The sequence below is a fragment of the Dasypus novemcinctus genome, chromosome 9 (assembly GCF_030445035.2).
Source record: "Dasypus novemcinctus isolate mDasNov1 chromosome 9, mDasNov1.1.hap2, whole genome shotgun sequence".
Lineage (NCBI taxonomy): Eukaryota > Metazoa > Chordata > Mammalia > Cingulata > Dasypodidae > Dasypus > Dasypus novemcinctus.
The window spans coordinates 110,467,232-110,479,258 of NC_080681.1; positions in this window are offsets into that span (position 1 = coordinate 110,467,232).

The window sequence follows — 12,027 nt, forward strand, 5'->3', positions numbered from 1 at the left end:
CATTTATTTATACACATGTAGCAACAGAATAGGCACAGGACTGATATTTTTCTGAAATATTTGTCCTCAAATAAGAGGTATAAACATATGCAATAAAATCTCACATTCACTTAAATCACAGCAAAATATTTATAATAACAGAGAAAATAGCATGTAGTTTTAAACTAACCTTAATGTTGACTCAAGAGAGGAAAGAGATAGATGCAGTAATAGTTAATTTTTTTCTTTTTTTTGAGGTACCAGGGTTGAGGATTGAAACCCAGACCTCATATATGGGAAGCTGGTGCTCAACCACTGAGCCACATCGGCCCCCTGAGTTGGTTTGTTGTTTGTTTGCTTGTTGTCTGTTTTTTTGTTTTTAGGAAGCACCAGGAACCAAACTTGGGACCTCCCATATGGGAAGCGGGCATTCAATCACTAGAGTCACTTCTGCTCCCATTAATAGTTTCTTTTTTTTTTTTTTCATTTTTTTAAACTTTATTTTGTACATTTAATAATTGAAAAGATAAACAATTAAAAACTAAAAAGGAAGCATAGTTGAATAAAAAATACATTTCTCATGTAAATGTACTGAATACATACAAATTGTTTTGAATCATACAATGTATTTGGTTCATAGTAACACAATCATCCAGTATTTGTCCCTTTGTGTCTGGCTTGCTTCGCTCAACATAATGTCCTCCAGGTTCATCCATGTCGATATATGCTTTATGACTTCATTTGTTCTTATAGCTTGCATAATAAGAATACACCACAGTTTCTTTATACATTCCTCTGTTGATGGACACCTGGGTTGCTTCCAACTTTTCGAAATTGTGAATAATATCACTATGAACAATGGTATGCAGTGCCACTGCTCTCAGTTCTTCTGGGTATATACCCAGTAGTGGTATTGCAGGGTCATGTGGCAAGTCTATATTCAACTTCTTTAGGAACTGTCCAACAGTCCTCCACAGCAGCTGTACTGTTGGGGGCGCGCCCGCCATTTTGCGGACCGTCCCACACCAGCAGAAAAAATGGCGGGCGGCATGATTCAGCACTGTTTCCCCCTGCTTCCTGCCCTCTCCCCGCCCCTTTTTCCCCCGGAGCCCTTTCCAAGCCATATAAGGTCTTGTTCCAGCCCTGACCAATCCCCTTGCAACACGAATGCTTAAGACGCTATGTAAGCTTGCTCTGTAAAAAAAAAAGAATAAACGGAAGAAGACGACACACCATGGTGCGGCTCTGAGTGGTTCTTCCCCGCCATCTGCCCACTCCCTCTCTCGGGTACCCTGTTGTCCTCGTGGTCTCCGTACACCCGCTGGCAAGGCAGGAGAGCACACTGTACCATTCTGCATTCCCACCAACAGTGAATAAGTGTTCCCATCTCTCCACATCCTCTCCAACAGTTGTAGTTTTGTCTTTTTAATAGTGGTCATTCTGATAGGTGTGAAATGATATCTCATTGTAGTTTTGATTTGCATTTCCCTAATCATTAGTGATGCTGAGCATTTCTTCATGGGTTTTTTTGCCATTTGTATTTCTTCTTTGAACAAATGTCTATTCAAGTCTTTTGCCCATTTCAAAAATTGGATCTGTTGTCTTTTTATTGTTGAGTGTAATATCTCTTTATATATCCTGGATATTAAACCCTTATTGGATATGTGATTTCCAAATATTTTCTCCCATTGAGTCGGCTGCCTGTTCACCCTTTTGACAAAGTCCTGTGAGGTACAAAAGTGTTTAATTTTGAGGAGGTCCCATTTATCTATCTTTTCTTCTTTTGTGCATGCTTTGGGTGTAAGGTCTAAGAAACCACCCCCTACTACAATGTCTTGAAGATATTTCCCTATATTTTCTTCTAGTAGTTTTATGGTCCTGGCTTTTATATTTAGGTCTTTGATGCATTTTGAGTTGATCCTTGTATAGGGAGTGGGATAGGGGTCCTCTTTCATTCTTTTTTTTTTCCTTAAAGATTTATTTTTTACTTATTTTTTCCCCTTCCCCTCTCCCCCAGTTTTCTGCTCTCTGTGTCCATTCACTGTGTGTTCTTCTGTGACCGCCTCTATCCTTATCAGTGGCACCGGGAATCTGTGTTTCTTTTTGTTGTGTCATCTGGTGTCAGCTCTCCGTGTGTGTGGCGCCATTCTTGGGTAGGCTGCACTTTCTTTCGCACTGGGCGGCTTTCCTTATAGGGCGCACTCTTGCACGTGGGGTTCCCCTACACGGGGGACACCCCTGTGTGGCAGGGCACTGCTTGTGTGCATATGCACTGCACCAGTTCCACATAGGTAAAGGAGGCCAGGGGTTTGAACCACGGACTGCCCATGTGGTAGGTGGATGCCCTAGCCATTGGACCTAGTCCGATTCCCTTCTTTCATTCTTTTGGTTATAGATATCCAGTTGTCCCAGCACCATTTGTTGAGAAGACTTGTCCCATTAACATTGACTTGGTAGGTTTGTAAAAAACCAGTTGACTGTATAGGTGAGAGTTTATTTCTGGGTTCTCAATTCTGTTACACTGGTTGATGTGTCTATCTTTATGTCAGTGCCATGCTGTTTTGACCACTGTGGCTTTGTAATATGTTTCAAAGTCAGGAGTGAAATTCCTCCCACATCGCTCTTTTTTAGAATGGTTTTGGCTATTCAGGTGCACTTTCCCTTCCAAATGAATTTGGTAATTGTCTTTTCTAATTCTATAAAGTAAGCTGTTGGGATATTGATTGATATTGCATTGAATCTATAAATCAGTTTGGGTAAGATTGACATCTTCACAATATTTATTCTTCCAATCCATGAACACAGAATGTCTTTCCATTTGTTTAGGTCTTTTAAAATTTCTTTTAGCATTGTTTTGTGGTTTTCTGCATATAGGTCCTGTATTTCTTTGGTTAAATTAATTCGTAGGTATTTGAGTCTTTTTGTTGCTATTGAAAATTGAATTTCCCCCCTGATTTCCTCCTCAGATTGTTCAGTACTAGTGTACAAAAACATGACTGATTTTTGCATGTTGATCTTATATCCTGCTGAACTCATTACTTAGCTTTGCTGAACTCATTAATTAGCTCAGGTAGCTTTGTCGTGGATACTTCAGGATTTTTTAAGTATAGGATCATGTCATCTGCAAACAGTAAGAGTTTTACTTCCTCTTTTCCTATTTGGATACCTTCCATTTCTTTTTCTTGTCTAATTGCCCTAGCTAGAACTTCTAGCACAATATTGAATAACAGTGGTGACAGTGGGCATCCTTGTCTTGTTCCCAATCTTTGAGGGAAAGCTTTCAACTTTTCCCCATTGAGTATGATGTTGGCTGTGGGTTTCTCATATATGCTTTTTATCATATTGAGGAATTTCACTTCTATTCCTATCTTTTTGAAGTGTTTTTATCAAAAAAGGATGCTGGATTTTGTTGAATGCCTTTTCTGTGTCAATTGAGATTATCATGTGTTTTCTTTCCTTCAGTTTGTTAATGTGGTGTATTACATTGATTGATTTTCTTGTGTTAAACCAGTCTTGCATACCAGGAATAAATCACACTTGGTCATGATGTATAAGTCTTTTGATATGCTCTTGGATTCAATTTGGAAGTATTTTCTTGAGAGTTTTTGCATCTATGTTCATTAGAGAGACTGGTCTGAATTTTCTTTTCATTTTTTAAAAAATATTTATTTATTTCCATGCCCCCCTCCCTGGTTGTCTGCTCTCTGACCATTCGTGTGTGTTCTTTCTGTGTCTGCCTGTATTCTCCATTAGGTGTCTCCGGGAACTGATCCTGGGACCTTTCTGAGTGAGAGAGAGGCAGTCATTCTCTTGCACCACCTCAGCTCCCTGTTCTGCTACGTTTTCTTATTGTTTCTCCTCTGTGTCTCTTGTTGTGTCATTTTGGTGCATTTCTGTGTTGGCCAGCACACCTGGGCACACACAGGGCAGCATTCCTGCATGGGGTGGCACTCCACGTGGGCCAGCTCAGCACACGGGCCAGCCTGCCTTCACCAGGAGGCCCTGGGGATCAAATCCTGGACCTTCCTAATGCTAAACAGGAGCCCAGCTGTTTGAGCCACATCCGTCTCCCTTCCTTTCTTGTAGTATCTTTATCTATCTTTGGTATTAGGATGATGTTGGCTTCATAAAATGTGTTGGGTAATTTTCCCTCCTCTTCAATTTTTTGAATGAGTTTAAACAGGATTGATGTTAATTCTTTTTGAAATGCCTGGTAGAATGCACCTGTGAAGCCAGCTGGTCCTGGACTTTTCTTTTCTGGGAGATTTTTGATGATGGATTCAATCTCCTTAAATGTGGTTTGTTAAGTTCATGTATTTCTTGTAGCATCAGTGTAGGTTGGTTGTGCATTTCTAGGGATTTGTCCATTTCATCTAGGTTGTCTAGTTTGTTGACATACAGTTTCTCATATTATCTTCTTATGATTCTTTTTATTTCTGTGGGATCAGTTGTAATGTCCCACATTTCATTTCTGATTGTGCTTATTTGCATCTTCTCTCTTTTTTTCTTTGTCATTCTAGCTAGGGGTTTGTCAATTTTATTGATTTTCTCAAAAAACCAGCTTTTGGTTTTGTTGATTTTTCTTTACTGTTTTTTTGTTCTCAATTTCATTTATTTCTGCTCTAATCTTTATTATTTCTTTCCTTCTGCATGCTCTGGGATTGATTTGCTGTTCTTTTTCTAGTTTCTCTAGTTGTTCAGTTAAATCTTTGAGCATAGCTTTTTCTTCTTTTTAATATAGGCATTTAGGGGTATAAATTTCCCTTTCAAGAGAAGGTGCTTTGTATAATACCAATCTTTTCATATTTATTGAGAGCTACATTGTGCCCTAACATGTGGTCTATCCTGGAGAAAGATCCATGGGCCCTTGAGAAGAATGTATAACCCATTGAGTTTGGATGCAGTGTTCTGTATATGTCTGTTAGGTCTAACTTGTTTATCATATTGTTCAAATTCTGTTTCCTTGTTGATCTTCTGTCTAGCCATTCTATCTCATGATGTGAGTGGGTGATGAAGTCTCCAACGATTATTGTAGAGATGTCTGTTTCTCCCTTCAGCTTTCCCAGAGTTTGTCTCATGTATTTTGGGGTACCCTGGTTAGATGCATAATATTTATGACTGTTATATCTTCCTGGTGGATTGACCTTTTTATTAATAAATAATGGCCTTCTGTATCTCTTATAACTTTTTTGCATTTAAAGTCTGTTTTGTCTAATATTAGTATAGTTACCCCTGCCCTTTTCCTGTTCCTATTTGCATGGAATATGCTTTTCCAGCCTTTCACTTTCAGCCCAGTTTGTATCCCCGGGTCTGAGGCGAGTTTCTTGTAGGCAGTATAGGGATGGCTTCTGTTTTTTTTTTTAATTCATTCTGTCAGCCTACATCTTGTGTTTGGGGAGTTTAATCCATTCACATTCAATGATATTACTATAAATGCACTATTTGCTTCCTTCATTTTATTCTTTGGTTTTCATATGTCATATCTTATTTTTGTCTGTCTTTTCACTCTTTTCATTAGCCTTTCTACTATTCTTTCATTTATATTCTCCTGCAAGCCTGTCTCTCCTGTCTTTTTCTTTCAGGCTCTAAGGCCTCCTTTAATATTTCCTGCAAAGGTGGATTCGTTTTTGCAAACACTCTTAGTTTCTGTTTGTTTGTGAATATTTTATACTTATCTTCATATTTGAAGACAATTTGGCTGGATAAAGAATTCTCAGCTGGCAGTTTTTTTCTTTCAATATCCTAATTGTATCATATCACTGTTTTCTCACTTCCATGGTTTCTGAAGAGAAATCTGTACTAAATCTTACTGGGTGACCCTTGTATATGATGGTTTGCTTCTCCCTTGCTGCTCTGAGAATTTTCTCCTTATCATTAACATTTGACATTCTGCATACTATGTATCTTGGGGTAGGTCTATTCAGATTTATTGTGATTGGGGTATGGTGTGCTTCTTGGACATGTAAGTTCATTTCTTTTGTGAGAGTTGGGAAATTTTCAGCTACTATTTCCTCAGATACTCTTTCTGCCCCTTTTCCCTTCTCTTCTCTTTCTGGAACTCCCATGACACATATGTCGTTGCATTTTGTGTTGTCATTCAACTCTCAGAGCCCCTGCTCAATTTTTTCCATTCTTTTCTCTCTTCAATTTCAGCTGTTCTGTCTTTGGTATCACTTATTCTTTTTTCTTTCATTTCGAGTCTTCTCTTGTATGCCTCAAGTCACCTATTGTGTCTTTTATTTCCTTGAACTCTGTTACTTTTCTGTTCAGAATTTCAAATTCTTCTTTGTGCTTGCTCAGTGTCTTCTTGATGTCATTTATCTCTTTAACCACATTGTCTTTAAACTCATTAATTTGATTTTGGAAATCTGCGTACATCTTACTCATTAGTTTTCCCAAATTCTGCGTCTCTTCTGGGGTTTTGATATATTCCTTTTCTTGGGCCATGTCTTCTATTTTCTTAGTATGGTTCATAATTTTTTGCTTACATCTAGGGATCTGATTAGGATGTAGTTTACTCCGATGCTCAACTTCTTTCTCTTTTGTAGGGATTTAGCGGCAGGAGGCTGTGTGCTACCACTGCTCTTTGATTCTTGGCTCAAACTGGATTGTTAGGATTGTCCTGCTGGTTGCTCAAAACTGGGCACTGGACCCAGTAACTGATTGTAGTGTCGCTTCTTAGGCCCTTGGGGAGGGAGACTATAGAGACCAGAAAAAGCCTCTCCTATTTATTTTTAATTTTCTTGAGTGCACTTGTTTGGTCTGCCAGCAGATGGGTGCTCTTTGGCAGCTGTCAGTTCAATACCTGGCCAGAGGGTATTTGTTTCAACACAGATGGGATCAATGTGATAGAGCTTCTTGTCTCGAAGCTATGAGCCTTGTAATTTAACTTTCTCTGAGACAGTTCTCCAGCCTTCTCTGGCGGTCCCCTCCCTTTTCCCAGGTGGGAAATATTTCCAGTCCCCTCTGAATCCTCAACAATCAGTCCCTGTTAGTAGAGGAGATTGGGAGGGTTCTGTATCTTTAACTCCTTGCCAGCTCCCAAGGCAAACAATGGCTCAGCCCCGCCCAGCCTGGAAGGGCTCCTGGGACACAGCAGAGCAAAGTTGTGGGTCAGAAGGTGAGTCAGCCTTGGGCTGTGTCCCTCTCTCTCCCCTTTTTTTGGGTGGTAGATCCCTGGAGTCCCCTTTGTCTGTAGTTGCAGGCCCAGAGGCCTGAGAGTTTCTCAAGTGTCTTGAGTGCTGGGAATGATGCTGGCTGCAGCTGCTGGTTTCAACTCACGGTTCTGTTGTCACAATTTCCCTCCTTTGTCCCTTTCTCCTCTGGGTGGTGTTCTACTTCGCCTGGTGTCCTAAACCCTAGCAGATCTTTTTCTAGGATGTTTCAGCCTATCCTCTAGCTATTTTTCTGGAGAGAAAAGAGTTCCATGTCTTTCTAGTCTGCCATCTTCCCAGAAGTTCCCCCAAAGTTTCTTAAAGTCTATATAAAGGCTAGATGAAATCTAATAGTAAATCAGACTCAGTTCATGGCACATTATTATCACTGAGCTATTCAAGATACCTCTTGTTTGTATGTATGTGTTTAGTGTATACATTTTTATTTGTATATATTTTTGCCCAATGTCTTTGTGAGTATAATATATTTATAAATGCAAGTGTTATACAGCACACTGTTTCTTACTTTTGCCACTCAGCTCTGTTTTCCATATCCATCCATGTGGCTGCATATACAGCTACTCTGCCATCCTCAACACATCTTATGATCTTCATGAGAATATCTTTGGGATATTCTTGGCATATGTATGTATCTAGATAGATAGATAGAAAAATAGATAGATAATAGGCAGATAATCTCCAAGACCAGAATGACTGAATCAGAGATTTGTTTTTATTTATTAAGCAACTAAGTACAGTTAAATTGTTCTTTGGAATAACTATACCAATCTATATTCCCACTAGTAGTACATAAGGTTTCTAATAACCCCACCCTCTGGTTATATTTGTCATTATTCACTTTACACATTTTTGAATGGCATTTTATTTTAATTTGCACTGATCTGATTATGGTTTGAGGTCTCTTTGTAGATACATTTGTCTTTTGTGTTTCTTTTTCTGTTAATTGCTATTCATATCCTTTAGACTATTTTCCTGTTGAGCTCCTTTTCCTTGTTGATTTGCAAAAGTTCCTTGTAAAGTCTGGTTAGTTATCCCATGTTAGGATGACAAATATCATCTAACATTTTAGGAGGTATTTTGTTGTCTGCCTACATTGTCCATGGTATTTTTCATGGAATATAATCAGTAAGTCTGAGTATTAAAATTATATATATGTGTTTATTTTATGGTTTATGCTTTTTAAGTTTTATGAAGTGTTCCCCTGTCTCTACATCAAAATGACATTCTCCTACATTATATTCTATTATATTTATTGTTTTACATTTTACATTTACATCTTTAATCCATCTGGAGATTGTTTGTATTGGGTTTTTGATGGGGATCCATTTTTGTTTTCCTATATATATACACATATACTAAGTCAGTTTCCCCAACACCATCTACTAGACTATCTATCCTTTCTCCATTTATTGATAGTGGCACTGTATTGTTAACTGAATTTTCGTATTGACATGGGTTAGTCTCTATTCTTTCTCTTTAGTGTGTGTTTCTGCACTAATCACACATAGCTTTGTAGGTTGTCTTAATATGTGGTAGTGTTGTGGAATTTAAGAGAAGTTCAATTATTTGAGTATAGAGAGGCCAGGACTCAGGAATGATTTTGAGAAGGAAAAATGGTTTATTGACGGCCAGCCGGACTCGGGAGCTTTCAGTTTGAATCCTGACCCCGGAACAAGATTTTCAAATGTCTTTTATACAGAGAGGAAAGGCCAAATGGTCCCTTTGTTTCAGTTCTCAATAGGCTTCAATTAGCATATATCTCTTCCACATCTTAGGTAAGCTTTTAGCATGGACTCCAGACATTCTAGATAAGCCTTGGTTTTTGCATTTCCCCTAAATACTTAAAGTTTATAGCCCTTGCATTGTTAAACATTTCCTGGGACTGGAGCCAGCTGTCACTGTCCCTAAGGGCAGGACTGCAGCCTCTTACTGTTCCACACCCACAAGTCAAACAACTTAGTTATCTCTGAAGAGACACAGAGCCTTCCACCCATAGCCCACATCATTACCCCCCTTTTGCCAAAGTTTACTTGCTAAGCTTTGGCATAATTATTGTTGGAGCTATGAGGTGGATGGCTGTTTGTTGTCTTGATTGATTATTTATCAGTCTTTAGTACAGCATCCAGGACTGTTTTTAGAAGTTTAGAACTTTTCTTCTGGACAGCAGAATCTTGGGCAGGGGCCTCCTGCAGTTATTCTGCTGCCCTGGCACTCACGTGGATTTCCAGTCAGGTTCCAGATCCATCTATTACTTTTATTTTACTCTTAAAGAGTTTACACCTTTAATTTAAAAGGGGTGCTGAAGGGAGACGATCTCTTTTCTGTAACTGCTTCCTGCTGGCCATGGGCTGTAGTCATTGCCTAATAAGGTATAAAAACTCTTTAATTTATTCTAACTGGAGGAAGATGGATCTGGCATTCTGTACGAAGTTGGATGAAGTTTTCATATGGTTAATAAGATGTTCACTCTGAAAGAAACAAACTTAATTAAAAATTTGGAATACCTGTTTTTAAAAGAGGACACATTGGGTTACAGAGGTAGACAAGGTTAGGTGCCTATAAAGATGGCATTCCTTAAAAGCTGGTGGGAACAGCATATATATTCTTTTTTAAGTTATCCATCTTTAGAGAGAAATTGCAACCGACACTTAGCTTTGTCTGAAGACACATTCCAAGCTGTTCAATGATTGACACTCATTCGCTCTGTCAGATGCTCCTGGTGAACTGGCACTCCTTGGGCAACTGGCTTCACTCAGGATTAGAACACTAATTTGGAAATACTCTTAGTTTTCACCTGTGGGAGTGATCAGAAATACAGAATAAAGATTTTTACACCTTGGTTTTCATTGTACAATTTCTAGCAATTTTGACTTGTTCAATAGGTGACTCACCATCAGCAAGCAAGCCTCACTTTTGCTACACAGCAGAGTACAGCAGAATATAGAAGTTGACTGAGACTGGCTGAGACTGCCACCTTATTCTATAGACATGTTATTAACTGTTTAGAAAATGATTTTACCAGGAATTTAACATGTCTAATATACTTCTGCACTTGATCCAAAATAGAAAAGATAACATTACAATTATTAGGCATATATTTAGTACAGGATAAAAGTACAGCACTTAATATTAACTAATGTATTACTTAATGCATAAGGATTCAGAGTTGCAATTATTAGTTTTGAGTTTAAAGGTTTGTAATACTTTACATGTTATCTCTCCATGAGAGCAGGCCATAATGCCAATTGTGTTTAAGTTTCACTTACAGTATCCTGGTATCATGGCTCCACTTAGCATGTTCTTCAACGCAGTGAGCAAGTTGCAGCATCCTTCATCTTAGAGAGATTTTCCAGTATTCTACTAGCCTGGTGCATAGTGCTCTCTGGCACCATGGAACAGTGCCAGTCTGGAGGCGATATCCATTGTACACTTGGCTGTACCAAGTCATTATTGGCTGCTGCAGGAGCTTGAAACTGCAATATAGTTTCCATCGACTTCAGGAGCAGAACCAGAGACTGATATAGCACATATTTTTAATTGAGGGGTCAGTGACCAGCCTAGCCAATAACTCACATGGAGAGGCCACCTGTAATGTATACAAGGCCTGGTTCGAATGCACAAGAGTTTGACAATGTTAAAGTTTATTCCTTGTTTTATATATATTTTAAACAACTTAATGCAATACATATATCAAATGACTATTTACTTACACAATTTTACTATGAAGATAACAGTAGGTACTTTACTTTAGTAATAGAGGAAAAAATATTTTTCATTGTTAAAATGAAAACAGAATATTTCCAATAGAATCAAGACAACTTTTTATTACCATTTACTTAAATGTGTATTTTGCAGTGGCCTTCAGACAGGTTTATTATCATGAAGTTATTTCTGCTACCAATACCAATCTAAGTTTCTTTAGTTAACAATGACTTCTACAACTAGAACTATTTAAACATTTTCAGTTTGGAAGATGTTTTACAAACTCTTTATAATTGACTATAACCGCATTGACTAGACACCTCATGTTTAAATAAACTTACTAAATTACAATTACCAATGAAAGAAATTTACTCTTTATTTAAGAGAGCATATCTACAATCTTTTTCCTTTAGCCTAATTTCACCAATGTGAACTTACAATTTTCATTACTCTAAAGATTTCGTACATAATGTTAATTTAGTTTATAAATTAACTATGGGAGATTACACTCAAGTTAAATAAAATTGAAACCATAATAGTTTATGCAAGGAATGTTCTCTTTTTCCCTTACAGGAAGCTAAAAACTTCTTTTCTTTAAGTTATGAAAATTATTAATTTAAAAGCATAACTGACTACCAGGTTTTAAAACACATGCATACTGACTACCAGGTTTTAAAACACATTACACAATTACTTAATTTTTTAAAAATCATAACCCAGGAAAGATTTCTCCATAGTTTTTATGGACTTTCCTTTACTTACTGAAATTTGTTAATAGAGCCACTAATTACCTTTATTTTGTTGGAAAGAAATCTTCTGGAAGAAATTAAGGCTCACCAGATTGTGGAGAAGAAAATAATTTATTCTCAATCTTGCAAGAAGGGGTGCAGAGCCAGATATGGCTGGTGCCACGAACAAAGAAAAATGACACAATTTAATTTATACCCCTAAGCCTAGCATGCAAGCTCTTCCTGTTTTTCCATAGATTGGATACTTCAGAAGTTACAGCTTATCTGAGATTTAACTTTCCCACCCAAAAGTTTGATTTAACTGCTTCCTCTATCACATTCCAACCATTTTAGTTTTTACCTGCTCCCCCCTTTGTCAAATAAGGAATAGAATTTAGTGCTGAAATGGCACCGACTTAGTTAGCTCCTTCTTGGACATCCTT